Source organism: Anas acuta, chromosome 3, assembly GCF_963932015.1.
Source record: "Anas acuta chromosome 3, bAnaAcu1.1, whole genome shotgun sequence".
In the NCBI taxonomy this organism is placed as follows: domain Eukaryota; kingdom Metazoa; phylum Chordata; class Aves; order Anseriformes; family Anatidae; genus Anas; species Anas acuta.
In genome coordinates, this window is record NC_088981.1 from 26,554,378 (window position 1) to 26,570,593 (window position 16,216).

The following is a 16,216-nucleotide window of genomic DNA, read 5'->3' on the forward strand; positions in this document are numbered from 1 at the left end:
TCTGCCAAAGCAGCTATATTGTGCCCATATTTAGGGAGAAAATCAAACAGAGCCAAGAACTATTCACTTACATTTTGCATCTGACAAAACCGTTTCATGTCAACATGGCCAAAAAGACCATGGCTTTGGGAAAAACTCCTTTTTGAACTCATTCCAGAAAAACAATGTGAGGACCATTTCCCAAGCAGATTATGGTTTAGGGGCATTTCAAACATGGACAAAAATCCACTCTGGAGTGGGAGTACAGCTGAGGTTTATATTTGTTTGCCTTTGGGACATGAGCAGATGATTAAGAATCCATGTCAGTATCTTTGTAACCATTGCCATAAATTGTACCAGGAAGGGGAGGCTGAGCATCCTCCCATTTTAGGATCCTGTCTGAGCTGGGTGACATCCCAGCTATGGTCCCCATCCTTCTGTGAACCCAGCAGGCTTTGAGTGTGTTTGGCCAAGATAGACTGTCACCCCAGGGATATGCTTCTCTCTGATACAGCTTGTTCCATCAAGGTCATCCATTGCTCCCTCCTCTAGGATGTTTACCAATGGTAAAAAAACAAACAAACAAACAACAACAAAAAAAAACCCACTACCCTCTTAGCAATCATACACTTTGTCACAGGAAGATAATTTTATAGATTAGACATCCCAACTTTCACACACTCACAGAGCTGAACTGTTGTTCTCTCCTGAAAAGAGCATGATATAACATTGAATAGAAATAGCAATTTTAATGTTAAAATGATAAGCTTTGCATTTCATCAAGCATAGCCCTAAATGCGAACCTGAAAAAGAAAACATATGAAAAATAAATAAATAAATAAAAAAGGCACTATGAAAGTAAGATGTGAAATGTATACTTTATTCTACAAATATAGAATAGAAAATATTTAAAAGACAGTTCAATAATAAAGTATAGTCAAAAAAAATCAGTGACATTTTTCACAAAATAGCAATATTGGCTAATGCATGCACTTTCTCTTTTATGTCATGAACTTGTAGAAAACAGAGGGGAAAATATTAAACTTCACACAATTATTCTGCTCTACCATGAACTTTTAACTATTTCTGTATAATTTCAGAAGATGTTAAACAATGTAATTCAAGCATTTCTGTGCAGAAATAACCAAAAATTCCCTGACTTTGCATAGTTTATGCAAATGAACTTGATGACATTAAACCCTTGGCTGCCACTGGCAAACTGCACAGCCTCTGTCTGTAATTGGTGCAGAGAGACATTGGTGGCAATAGGTAAAATAGAATTACTGGAAATAGTTCTATAATTATTACAAAATAATGGTGATCCCAATGGTTTTAAGGTATTAATATGAGTGCCTTTTTGCAACAAAAAGAAAGCAGACACAAAAGGAAAATGTTCACATGTTGGTATATTTTGTATGGTTTCTGTAAAATGCCTTTCTAGCCCATCTGCCTGATGGCTGAATAATTTGCCAAGTTGCCTACATCATTTGAAGTGGGAGGGGATGAGGTGTTCAGGGACCTGAACTGGAAAAATCTTCAGCATCTTCCTGGTGTGGAGGCTTGGGCCATTGCCCAAAAGCAGCAGCCCAAAGAGCTGGTGGAGCCTGCAGCATGGCCACTCAGGAGAAGACTGTGCCATATCAGAAAGCAATGACTTTGTTTTTTCCAAATAAAGTCCTTTAATAAATTCCCTTTCCACGGAAAATGTAAATGTTGTCAGTCCTCCTTCCCACTGAAAACAAAGGCTTCAAAATATTGGAATCCACCTAGGATGACAAGTCCAAGCTTTACAAAGCAGGTTCATTTGTAAGGTGTTTTTGTTTGTTTGTTTGTTTGTTTGTTTTAAATCTCAGCTTTGTTTTGGATTTCTTTTTATACTGTGTAATACAAGCACACAAGCTGGACTGTTTCTTGGGAAGCTTGGCAGAGTGGTTCTGCATAATAATTTCATTATTTATCAGCTGAATTTTCAAAGCATTGGATACTATTAGCTTGACACAGAAGAAACATTCATAACAAGTAAAATACATTTTAAGTGTCTGAGTGTATTCTAAAATATTAACTAGGAAAAAAAATGATGTTGGTTGTTTTGCTTTGTTTTGTTTTTGAGTTTATAAGTTTATTTTCTGTTTAACAGCTTGTTGTCTGAAGTTTACATTTGCTCATAGTGTTTGATTACACAAAAAGTTAGACTCTTCAGACATCAAGAACAGTACATGTGATGAGACTAGCATGCCTTGTGCACATTCCTTTCCCAAAATGGGTAGGTGTCATCTTAGCACCAGTTAGATCTCTCTCTGACACACAACGGTGTTGGGAAACAAAAAGTAAATACATTTTTGGTTTGCAACTTGCTCTGGCTGCCTCACTGCTCCTATTAATGAAAACAGACATAGTGATGCTGCAGTCACACAGGGGAGTTAGCCCTGCTTGGGCTTTAGCCCTCAACACTAGCCATGGTCTCTTTCCCTTACACAAATATTTCCATCACTACAAAATCTTTGCTGCAAATCAAGAGTGCAGAAACAAAAATGTAAAAGGTTGTTCCATCAGCAAACACCATATCTAGTGCTATGACATTTAAATCTTCATCAGAGCTGCCACGGGCCAAACTGATCTTTCGTTAACAACAGCTAGTCCTTAGTGTTGTTCAAATAAAAGTTTGCTTTAACAATTTACTCTTCAAGTGCAAAACACTTCATGTTTGCTTCTTAAAAATTACTTTCTCATTACATTTCAAAGTTATTACTGATAACAAAACCTACAAACCTCAAAGTAAACAACAGGCAAAGAGAAAGAAAAAAGCATTTCTGAAAAGGTTATACAAATAGCTGTAAGAATTGTTAAAGACTTTTTTGTTGTTGTTTCTGAGTAAGAAGTATTAAATTTGCTTTGCATTCATAGGCCAATAAAGCATAACACCAAAGGATTTTAAAGGTAGTTTTAAAGCAGGTAACTGTGATATGCTGCATTAAAAGGTTTATGTGCTGCTGGATTTTCCACAGCCCACGGCAGCCATCTTGAGCAGGCAAGAAAGCTTTAAACCTCAACATCATGGCTTTCGAGAAAAAGTAAAAATCAGCTATTTTTCCTTTAAATATTGATGTATGTCTATATCCTCAGTCCCAAGGTCTTCTCAGCAGCAGAATCCCATTCCAGACATCTGTTGGGCTTCTCCTTCTCCTTTGCTCCTGCTGCTGCTGAGGATTCTCTCAGAGAGCCACAGAGGTGCCCTCACTTATCCCTGCTTTCTGTTGCATGGGGGCTACACAAGGCACATGTCCCCAGGGGTCACGGGGGACATGGAGGAGGGTACCCACAGCCTCGTCTTCATCATCCCATGTAGGAACTTACTCCTCTCTATCCTTTTTTCCTTTACTTAGGTTACAGTTAGAAGTCCTGCACTGAGATTGCATATGTGTCAAGTGGATAAGCAGGCATTTGAGCCCAACATGAAACAGCATGTTGGTGACAAGTTTATACTACAGCTATGTGCTTTGTAAATTCTCTATTCTGTCTTTTTATTTTATTTTATTTTATTCTATTTTATTTTATTTTATTTTATTTTATTTTATTTATATTTTATTTTTTAATTTTGCCTTCAAGACCACTTGAGCACTCAGAGTTTTGTATCAGTCCCCTTCAAGCTGATTAGATTTTCCTCTTTCATTTTCATTCCTGCAGTTTAACCCATTTTTCTTCACTAATAAAATCACTCTGGCAGCCTCATCATGTACTTCCATTTCATTTGTGACAATCCCAGCTGCTGTTTGTTTGTTTATTCTTAATTCCATTATTAGGTTTAAATAATTCCTTTCAAGGAGTCCGTTGTTCCCTTTAAATGCCCTTTGGTCACTCATGACCTTGGTTTGCATTTTGATACTCTCCTTCCCTCTTTCTCCAAGTTCAGAAGCTAAATTCTCTTTCTTTCTCATTCTTTTGACACAGTCATCTGAGGACCCAAGTTAGTACACTCTGGATTTCTTTTGGCCAGTCCCTCATGTGGCTCTTTCAAAATTTCCTTCATAAAAGCCAACTCCTTATCCTTTTCTCATAATTGCCTTCCTAGTTCTCCCTGTAATGTTGCTACACTTCCTTTTGACTTAGAGTTTCACTTGAACACATGGCCCAGCTGCTAAAACAATAGCCTGCAACCGATTGTTGTACTTTAAACCAATAAAGCAGGTAATAGTTGCCAGCACTAGATAAACAGCACATTGAAGTTTATGTTTTGCACAGAACACGCTGGATTATTATTATTATTATTTTTATTCCCACACTTCTTCATAACTGAATCACTGATTTCAAACTTTCTGGTGCATGGTATGCATAGTGGTGTCCTGGGGCACGGTTGCACACACAGTGCAGAGGGGAAGATGCAAGGAAGGAGTCTAGCAAAAAATTTAGGTTCAGTTTAGGTTAGCTTTGATATTGTTTGCTCTTTGAGTAGGAGCATGCATCTGATGCTTCCACGCTGAATGGGCAAAGCTGGTTGTTTCAGAGCAGGTATGGAGGCAGCCAGGATGGGGGCATGTCGTGGTTCCACTCGAGTGGGCAGCCAAGCTCCACCACAGCCGCTCTCTCACTCCCCCTCCTCAAAGAGGAATGGGGAGAAAACATGTGAAAAGGGCTCAGAGGTTGAGATAAGGACAGGAAGATCATGCAGTAATTATTGTAACGGGCAAAACAGACTCGGCATAAGGAGATAGTAAGATTTATTGCCTATTACTAACAAGCTAGAGAAGTGAGAAACAAAGAAAAGAAACCAAAAGCACCTTCCCCCCCGTTCAACCTCTTCCCACCTCCTCCCCCCAAGCGGCGCAGGGGAATGGGGGAATGGGGGTTATGGTCAGTCTACAGTGCTTCTCTGCCACTCCTTCTCGGTCACTCTCATCCTCTGTGCTGTGGGGTCCCACCCACGGGATGCAGTCCTTGATGAACTGATCCAGTGTGGGCTTCCCACAGGCAGCAGCTCTTCCAGAACTGCTCCAGATATGGGTCCATACCACGGGGTCCAGCCCTCAGGAGAAAACTGCTCCAACCTGGCTCCCCCACAGGCAGCAGCTCCTGCCAGGTCACCTGCTCCTGCGTGGTCTCCTCTCCACGGGCTACAGGTCCGGCCCAGAATCTGCTCCAGCAGGGGTCTTCCACAGGCGGCAGCCTCCATCAGTGCAGGGCCACCTGCTCCACCGTGGTCTCCTCCACGGGCTGCAGCGTGAAACCCTGCTCCACCGTGGTACTCCATGGGCTGCAGGGGGACATCCTGCTTCACCATGGTCCTCACCACAGGCCGCAGGGGACTTCTGCTCTGGCGCCTGGAACACCTCTCCCCCTCCTTCTTCACTGACCTTTGCGCCTGCAAGGCTGTTCCTCACTCCTCTCACTCTCTCAGCTTCTGTGTGGCGCAGCGTTTTTTTCCCTGTCTTAAATTTGCTCTCACAGAGGCGCAAAACAACATCGCTTATTGGCTTGGCTCTGGTCAGCAGTGGGGCCCTTCCCAAACATGGGGCAGCTTCTAAATCCTTCTCACAGAAACCACCCCTATGGCCCCCTGCTACCAAAACCTTGCCACATAAACCCACTACAGCCATATGTACAGCCAGGAGGCATCCCATCCCATACACCGTGCTGAGTGCAAGCCAGGAGGGAAACGCCTCAGTTCTTCCCTTCAAGAGAGAGGCTTATTTTAACCAACACAAGCAGTGAGGGAGGCATGCCACAGTCTTTCTCTCACCAGGGCTGGGCAGGAGCCAGAGTCCATCAGCCAAGGTCCCCAACATGCCCAGTGCCACCTCAGCAGTGCCACAGAAGTACCGCAGCCACCCAAGTGGCTAACTGGGCTGGGCCTATCCATGTTGAAGGGCCTGGCTTCTACAACAGCTGCCAAAATACTGTTTACAGTTGTCTCTGAGGGTCCCTGTCCTTAAGTATCTGCACTCTCAAGAAGGTAGTTCTAACAGAATTAAAATCCTTTGGAACATAGCAGACATTTGGAGCCCTAGATGTACACGTATGTCAAAGTGAGGACAAACTGTTCGTTATCCTGGACAGCCAAAAAGACAGGCTTGAGGGGAGAGGGTGGTGGGTTTTCTCTCACCTACCTACCTTTCTTTCCTTTCCTTCCTTCCTTCCTTCCTTCCTTCCTTCCTTCCTTCCTTCCTTCCTTCCTTCCTTCCTTCCTTCCTTCCTTCCTTCCTTCCTTCCTTCCTTCCTTCCTTTTTCTTTTCTTTGAGATTTTGGACTTTTCTTTGTGCTTTTCTTTTTTTCTTTTTCTTTTTTTTTTAAACCTCTATCTCTGAAAAATATTTTCACTCAGAAAAGTACAGCCAATAACACTGACAACAATACACACATAGAAAAATGAAAATAACCAAAGTAAAAAATAATAATAATAATAATAATAAACTCTAACCACAAGTATTGAAAATAACCTTAAGCAAGAAAGAAAAAAGATAGTTGAAGATAAGAAAAATATGAAAACTTGTGTCAACACAGTACTTACTACAAATCAGGGATGTCTCTAATACAGTCAGAATAAACCCCTATGGTATTGCAGCAATAAGCCAGTTACTTCTTATATAAATCAAATTATTTGTTAACAACCCCTTGGGGTTTTTCCAAACCAAGTTTGAAAAGAAAAACTCATTTTCAAAAGTAGAAGATATCCAGGATGCGTGTTAACCTCAGGGCTCCTGGCTAGTATTTCAAATTCAGCTGTGTTCATTTTAACGTAATAAAGACACCAATATGGCAAGAGATTGATAATCATGTTGTGGTGCAACATCCAGCGATTTCTTTGAAGTGTGAGCACACATACCTCCACTCAACACCCAAATCTGTGACAGCTGTCAACAAGCCTCCTCTCTTATTCAAGCATACCGAAAAAATAAAGGGGATAAAAAAAAAGTGTAAACACCAGTAATTGTTGCAATCCATTTTTTCACTGCCTTTTAAAGCCTGGGGACAGCCCTGATGACAAAGCAGGCAGAGTGCAGGCTGGAGTGGCTGCAGCAGGCATGGGGCCTGGCAGGCCTCACCCCCTCTAGAGAAGCCAGATTAAACAATGGCAAACGAGGCAGCAAATGAGAAGAAAAACAAGTGTAAGAAAATGAAAGAGAAAGAAGAAAGATGGCTGTCATGCACTGGGGGCTCATGCTCTTGCCATCAGCCCAATGCAGTGCAAGAGTTCTGTTTTACCACATGCTCAGAAGAGGACTGCTGCCACCCCTGCCAGTGCTGCTGTGTCCCCTTTGTCCTTTGGCCCAGCCACACAGAGATGCAGTACCATCTCAGCAACATGTGCTTAAACAGTGGAGGATTCTCCTTTTAATTGTCTCCTGCCCTTCCAGCTAGTGGGAAAGACTCACTATGGCTTTTCAGGATTGTCTGATACCATGAGTAACAAATTGCTCATGGTAAACAAAACCAAAAGCTGACATTTTGTGGAAAGAACATGGTTTAAGGAACTTGGATTTTAGAAAAATAGCAAATATTGCAAGTTTAATGAAAACTCTATGAATTTTTTTAGGACTGTGTGATGGATGGAGTAGTTAGGTAGTTATCCAAAGATTTTACACACTTGTAATAGAGCATGTTATTGGCTGCTGTCCAAGAACAGCCATCAGTGCTGGCCAGAAGATGGAGGAGGTGGTGGATGAAGCGACTTTTCTCTAGATGTGACAGGAGTTGCTCTCACTGAAAATCATAGTTGCTGTGGGGATAGGGCAAATGTGTTGTTTTGTTGTGTGACATAGCTTTCAGTGGATGATAAGCTCTGTCCATCTCCATCCTGTTGGAAGGATCTTTATGAAATCACCTTATAAGCTCTGATATACAGCTTACAGTTCTCACATGATGTTTTTCATATGCCGGTCCACAAGCACTTAAGAGGGCTAGCTTTACAGTTCCTGGGAATCAGCTGAAAGCATTTTTCTTCAGTCCAAAAGGATCAAAATGAAAGCACACAGTGCAAGGATATTTGGCTGCTCCAGTCATTCTCCTTTATTCTGCCCAGGCATTTGCACCAGACTCCTCGCTGTTCTCCACTGTGTTTCTCACTGTGTGCGATATAATTTTTCCATAAAAATTAAAAATGAAAGTATTGAGTAACTTTGATCTATGAAAACACTTTTGTAAAACAGCGTAAACCTTTTGTTTGAAATCTTTTTGACATAGTGTTGGCTGGTGGCAGTAGCCCTTCTTTCTATAAACAGAAAGGGCTTGTTCCAGCAAGCCAGGAACAGACCTTGAACCTAAGTCCCTCAAAATTTTCTTGATTCTTTGGCACATTGCCTCCTGCCAGCCTCCTCAATTTGCCTTTCACAGGGTAGCCAGGAACTGAACACTGCACCTTGTGACTGCAGGTAAGGCTCCACATGGACAGGTGTGGAAAGTCCTACCTACTTGTGCTTCTTGCACAGGAGTGAATGGGAGCAGGGTAGCACAGAGTCAGGTCAGTCTCATCTAATATGAGACTTCAAGGGAGAGTTTCTGTTCACAGACCTAGGCTTTTGCTTGCAATAGTGTCACAACAGTGGTGAGAAATTGTCTTTTTAATTCGGTGTCTAAGGTCACAGTCCATAGAGAGTTCACAGAGAGAGTTTTCTTATTTTCTTTAAATGAATATAAATGTCAGTGAGAGAGAACTGGCAAAGATTTCTTTAAGGTCAGATTCATGCATGTAAGCAAAAACAGGCTCCCAGGAAATATTATATATATATATATATTTATATTTATATTTATTTATATATATATATGTACACACAGATGTATAATATCATACATAATACTATATAATATAATAGTATAATAATATAAATATATAATAATGTGATATATTATATTATATATATGTAATATATAGGATACATATATATAATTGCATACTTTTTTCTTTTTCTTTTTTTTTTCACCAAGGATCAGCCTTTTGAAAATTGAAAATGGCGCTTTTTTGCACCTATACCCACATACTAGCTTTATTACATTTAGTTAAAAAAAATAAAAAATAAGAATAAATAACCTACATATTTCAGAAGCAAGATTCTGACAATATTAAAATTGATTCTGCATTGATTTCCTAACGGAGGAAATAAGTCTCATGTATAGGTAACAAAAGGAGCTAACAGACAATGAGTACAGTTACTTGGAAAAGTGGTGGGTTAGGGAACCTGAAATTCTTGGTGGACATTTGCACAACGCATTGACAGTTTCTGTTGCAATAACCTTTAGAAAGTCCCCTGCCCACATACATTTCAAAAACAGTTGATTTCTCTAGTTAGCTTCCTTACTGTTCTCAATGCACTTTCCTATCCTGAGAGAGCCCTCAAGGGAGAGATTTTGTGAGAAGATACACGTCCCTCAGTCTTTTCCAAAGCCCACCCACCTGGCAAGCCCAAGGGTTTTGATTCTTCTTCTGACCCCAACACACATGTCCTCAGCATTGTGTTTTATAGATACCCTCCCACTAGACACATGAAGAAACTTTTTTTTTTTTTTTTTTTTTTTTTAATGCAATTTATGGTGTAATTATCAGAAGTGACTCTTTTACGAAATACTTGGCTTGGAAGTACCACAATGTGAACAGAGCTGTATAAATAAATGAGTCTTCAGATGCTTGGAATGTAGTAAAGAAGGAACACAGCTTTTTGGAATAAAAAACATATAGCAAAATGTTCTCCATAGCAGAAAAAAAAAAATGTGTTTTTTTTTTTTTTTTTTCAGCACCTATGGCAATGCAAATTGTTTTTTTACAGTTGATTTTGCCCTGTTTCAAAACTGTGCAGTTAATTCCTAGCAAACTGCTATCTAAGGCAATCAAATTGAGGAGATAATATGTACATAAACTATCTTTCTGAAAAGATTGTCTGTGTTTTCATCTGTAATTAAACAGAATGAACAGGGTGTGTTTCTCCAATATGGTGACAATTTAATTTTTTTTTCTGTTAAATGTTTTGATTAATTTTATTCTGCTGAGAAATCTATTGTGTTGTTTCTAAAACATGCTATACATTTTCATTACTGCTGTTCTAGAGGAGTTTATAATATTGCAGAAAATGTTTTTTCCTTGAAATACAGATATATTTATTTTTTTTCAGAGGAACCTAGGCCCTGAATGTTTCCATGCCTGACACTTGAGCACTGGAGCCTAGTACAAAGCCAGACTCCTCAGGCTTCCTACAGACTCCTTGGAGTAGGAGCTTCAAAATCAGCTTGCTTAACCGTACGCTGAGCTTGAAGCCAAAGAGCTGAGCTGTCCATTTTCTGAATTCAGTCTCAGGTGACGCAATGCTCACATATTTGAGCTCCTGGAAGCACATCCTATGAACCACCTTTGCAGCTTGGCTTTTGCTAAGTTATGTAGCAGAAAGGTCAGCATAGGTGAGAAGCCCTGAACTTCAACCAGGCCAGTGAAGTATCCACAGAGAGCTAGCTCAGCACAGTCACTGGGTGTTCAACCACAGCTGGATGTCTCCGCCTTCGGTCCTTGTCTAGAGAAGGAAGATAGGTATTTTAGTCCTTTATCTTGAAAAACACCGTGTAGTAAAAGACAATATTGATTTAGGTCAGCCTGGGAAAACAGGGAATGCAAGAGATAATTAAGAACTTTTAAATTGTATCTTCTTCCTATTCCTGAAATAAATATAGTTGAACAAAGTTATTTCCTTCCTAAAAAGAGAGTTTTCTTCTATATCTGTATTGTAATTGATTGTGCCTATAATCTAATTCTTACATTTGAGTTTCTTATATTTTAGAGATACTTTCATTGGTGTTTGTTCTCTTATTCTGCTAAATAAGAGAAGTAGAAGCTAGTATCAGGCTGTTAAGAGGCACTCATGGTCTGAAGCTAACTTCTTGCAGGGCAGAATGGCCCTTGCATTTGTTCCTCGATTTGTTCTTGTGCTCTGTGATCCTAAAACAGAGATGTCATTTTTGTTTGTAAGATGTCTGAAGTGTTGTTGAAGCCTACCAAATTATTGTTTCCAGAGCAGGCACCTGCGGCTTTGTTTTCCATGCCTTGAGGCCTGGCGTAAAGTAGGCTCCAAAGCTCTGTCAGAAGTATTGCAGGACCCTAGGAAACCAAACCTAGAGTTCAGCCTTGGGAACACTGGCATTTGGTATCCATCCTTGGGGGGAACTACCTTAAGACTGTCCTTGGAGAGAGCAAACTGATGTGACCTCACAGGAGAAATGGGGAATAAGCTAACCTGGAGTTTGGACAAGCAGGGGTCCAATGCAAAAGCTCTCCCCAGCCATCTTTTATTTTGCAGCACAAACACACTAGAGTAATTTGAATGAATAGCTTCATTATAATTATCCATGACAGCCATGAAGTAGACAGCTATGACTGCATTCAGGAGTTTTAGTGGCACTGAGACTTGATACATACAGTAAAAATTTCTCCTCTTGCAAATTCCAAGTACAACACCTATATACATTTTACATCCCAGTCACATTTCATTCTGACATGAATGCAAGCGAGATATACCTTGTATTACAAAGGTAAGTTTTTAGCTCAATAATTAACATAAATTCTAGAGTCAATCTGTATCTTAGGATGGAGAAGTTCTGAGGCTTCTGATAAGAATCTATCTGACAATGGGAAGTATAGAATGAGCTCTTCACCTGACCCTCTCTGCTCCTCATCAACGATGCTAAAAGTTGATGAGTCTTTTTTTTTAAAGACTGTTGAGCTTCTTGCTTTTGAAGTCAGAGCTATGACTCCTCACCAGAAGCACAGCTCCTGAGAGTTAACTGAGGTGTCTCAAGGAATACCTCTGCTGCAGAATGTTACATGTCACGACGTTAACAGTGGCTAATGGTTTTGCTATTACTTATTTTATTTTGGGATGACAATGATAGATCTTTGTTTTAAATATAGATGTACTCATTCCAGTTAGCTTGAATGTAATGTCTAAACTGCTTGGAAGTATCTCTTTAAACACATATGAAAGGACAAAAGACTCCTGCATAGTGAAGCAGAAAAGTTTATTAAGTGAGAGGAAACAAAAGGCAAAGAAAATATATTTAATGTTATAAAAATGCAAAAGGACTCTGATACTGCAGAAGACCAATATTTTTTCACTACTGCTCTATAAATCTCTTAATTATCTCTTAAAAGAGGAATGTGATTCTGGATTTTGGATGATGGCACATTCATTCACACATTCACACTTGGTCCTTGGTAGTTGAATCTCAGTCAAAACTCACACCCATATTGCCATCCACAGGTGTCTTTCCAGTCTTTGTCTTTCCCTGAGGTTCAAGGGTGACATTCAGCAGAAAAGGAGTGGGGGGGAAGTCTGGTGCTTTGGAGACCTTACCCTCACCATCCTCTCTGCCCACCTTCCTGCCTTATTTAAATCACCCTGGCTCTGGGTAGTTTCTAAGCCTCTGTCATGGATTGCTTTGCATGGAGTGCTGTCATTTAATCTTGAGGAAAACATTGGTGACTGGGTGCAGAGCGGGTATTCTCAATAACACATCGGGCCTCAGCCTGCTTTCTGCTGTTACACAGTTAATATATATAGGATATGGAGGAAAAGAGTATTTTACAAAACACATTTTTATTGAAATCTCAAGGATGAAGAATTGCCATCAGTATGAACAGATGCAGAGTAATTGGGTACTAAATGTACAACATAATGACTTCCGCTAAAAATGTGGCTTTGAAGGATACTTGCAGATATCTTCTTCTTATATAGAAAATGGTTTGCAGATTATGAATAAATAAAACAGAGAGAATTGAACCTTTAAAAAAAAAAGTTCACTAGCACAAAATGTCTTTGAGAACAGCGAGTAACTATATGAATAAAGACCATGATTTAAGGTACTTTATTTTAAGGATTTGTTTAATTATACACCAAATGCATGTTAAATAAATATATATATTTATATGCTTAAAGTTAGGGCCATGCTACCATAGGCCCTGCAAGAAGACAGATGAAGGACATTAGACAGAAAATATTTGTGAGATGGTGGAAACCACTGGGGTTGCTTTTCTTTGAGCACACATCAGTCAGCCAACATGCTGACATGACAGCAAGGAGAGTTGTGGGGAGACCCCAGCCTATCTCCCTGCTCTCATGTCTGGTCAGGCACAGGCCAGCTATGGTCCATAAGCTGCAGAGCTGAGATAGGGTGCTGCTGAGCATGGGGTTTGCTCACCCAGGCAGCTGCCCTTCACAACAGACCTGGCTCAAGTTCAAGTAATTTAAAGTACAGAAAATGTCATGTCTGTCATCTGACATCTGTGCAGAAATGCCTGCGGTGCCTGAGCATTTCCCTTCTCTGACTGGTTAGTAAAATCCTTTGACTGCCTTTTTCAGTAGATGTAAATCCACTCCTGTTTCTTTGTATTTTGGAAATGTTGAAAGAAAAAATTGTAGCATGTCCCTCAGAATGTGTTTTTCTGCAGGTTGCAATTACGCACATTGTTTGGGGTCTTTAGATTTTCAGAGATGGAACATCTAACTATAAATCTCCACTATATAACCAGAAAACAGATCATTTAATGGCATATATTCTTTAGTTGATCTTACTAGTACCAGAATGGCATATATTCTTTAGTTGATCCTACTACTAGCTGCAAGCTTCACCTAGAAGTAACAACAACAACAAAAGGCTATATAAAAATCAAAATTCAATTAATGTAAATTCAACACAGACTTTTTTTTTTTCAAAATGATTCATATTTTATGATTTTTTTTTGGTTAACAGAATGAATAAATGACTATCACCATTTAAACTGGAATATCATTGCTAATATTTTCATTGCACATAGTGAGATTTTATGTTTAAATGTTTATATGATATTTACAGTTATGTTGAAGGAAAAATCCAAATGACCTTTGTTATAGTGCTATACCATGAAGGCCAAAACTGTCCATTAAAGCTGCTTAGGACTTTATTCAATTATTTATTAATTCAAAACTTCTCCTGGAAAATGTCCAGTTTGGAATTATAAAATAAAAGTAATGAACAAGGCGCGTAGAAAATAGACAAGGAGTAGGCAGTCATGGCAGTCATCAGGACAAAATAAATTCTGGTTCATGTTCTTCCTGTATTCCAAAGCCCAGTTATCAATAAAGTTGTAATAATAATTTCTAAAAAAAAAAAATTGAATAGTAATAAGAAAAAAGAATTTCAAATACTGTCATTGTGTAAGGTGGGGAAATTATCTGCTCTTCAGCCTCAGTAGCTACGACCACCTGAAGCACTGATAGTGTAGTCACATAACACACATGTAGATGTGCACACATTTCTTTTTGCTGAATAAATGCAAACATCATGCAGAACAAACCCTGATCGATTAGAGCTTTGTTAATTTTAACTTTATTTCTTTCTAGAGCTGTTTTTCCACAGCAACCAATAACACTGTAGCATATATGGTAGCATATATTCATTTCAAATGCATAACTCCAGATAGAAACATACAGCAACAGCTAAGCAAATTATGTTAGCACAATAATGACAGAGTGGTTAATGCCACTTTATGCACTGTGTCCTTAGAAGATTATATGCAAGAAAAGATGACTTTCATTATTTGTAGCTTCCAAAGGAGTCACAAGATAAATACACAGCTATATCCAAAGTGTTGAATACTTCATTTAGGGTCACATCCCTCTCCAGAAATCAGAAACCTACTATTTACCTAAATGCAATAGCAAATATGCAACAAAAATGTGTCTGATGATTAGATAAAATGATTATCAGCATGGGCACAACTTGTATGATTATATGAATTAAAAAAAAAAATCTAATGGAAATATGCATTTCCAAAGTCTGCACTCATTTGAAAAACAGCACCCTTACCTGTAAGAAGCAGACTTTGCTATAGCAACTCAGATTTTTTTTATTTTTTTTTTTTTTCCAGCTTAGGATAAATTACTCTAAGCTGTCTGCAGACACCACTGATCACTACCGGGGTGCATCTCTGGCCACTTCCAACACAGCATAAAAGGGCAAGAACAAAGTGCATGTGTGCTTCAGGGAGCATTGCTCAGAAGAGCCACTTGAGACGTAAATAATTTGGGCAAGAGATATTCCAGAGAACTCATCCTCTCAAGTTGTTAGTGCCAAGAAGCTATGTCCTTAAAAATTCAAAGCTGCTGTTCATTTGCTTCAGCTCAATCATATCAAAGGACAAGGCAGACGACACAATGTGTCTCGGAAGCTCAGCAAGACCAAAAAAATTTAAAAAGCCTGACACTCGTTTGGTGGCATCATGCAGGATGGAGTATCCCATCACCTGCTGCTGTTGACAAATGAACTGAAGACAGTGCCTGTATTCTATAAGTGGTATGAAAGCACGGATGTTTCACAGAAACAAAAATTATAGAAAATACAGTTGGCAGGAGTGGAGGTGAAACATTATCCCATCTGTATGTTGCAGGGAAGTGTAAACTCTACCTAAACTGTTGCTGGTGGAGAAATATCTATCAAATCAAAGACAAATAGACTGCCCTTCAATGAAGGTCCCACAGACTTAGTGGCCAGCCTGTTTCATGCCCAGTTCAGGGCATACCTACCAGCAGCTGGGGTAGGAAGCTGTTGGCTTTTTCTGTGCCCAGAGACAGTGAGAGAAAGAGAGTTGTTCTGCAAGTCTTTTCTTCTTGGGGCTGAAGGACAAGCAAGGAGAGAAGGACAGAAACAGCTCCTGCTGTGCAGGCAGTGTCCCCTGCCTTTTGTGTCCCCCTCTGGTCTCCTTCATTCCAACCTTTTCTCTTCCTACGGTATCAGGACGAGATTCTGACTCTGTTTTTGGCATTGCTCTCTTGGGCAGCACAAAAGGGGGCATTTGCCAAAGCAGTAAGGGAGAGAATGGAGGACAAGGATGATCACCTCACTTCCGAGGGTGAAAATCATCTACAGCAACTCCTACAGTACGGTAGAACACCCCTGGGTTCCTCCACCATCAGGTTGCCCCCCAAAACTACCACATAATTCTTTTCCCCTTGCAGCCTTCAAGTGCCATCCTTCCTACAGCTGCCCAACTCTCACAAATGTTTTTCTCACTACTGTGATACCTAGTCCTCACCCAGCAAGGTCTTTTGCCTGACTGTGTCACATATTTGTATCAGCACTCCACACTGAGTGCATTTATTTCCCTCTCAGACTTGTACAAAAAGCCCATTAACAAAGACATTTGTCTGCACTTCCATAACACCTTACCTAATGAAGACAATCTTTTCTCTTAATAAAGTGCAAATGGCACAGCCATTAATAGTGAAGACTCTAC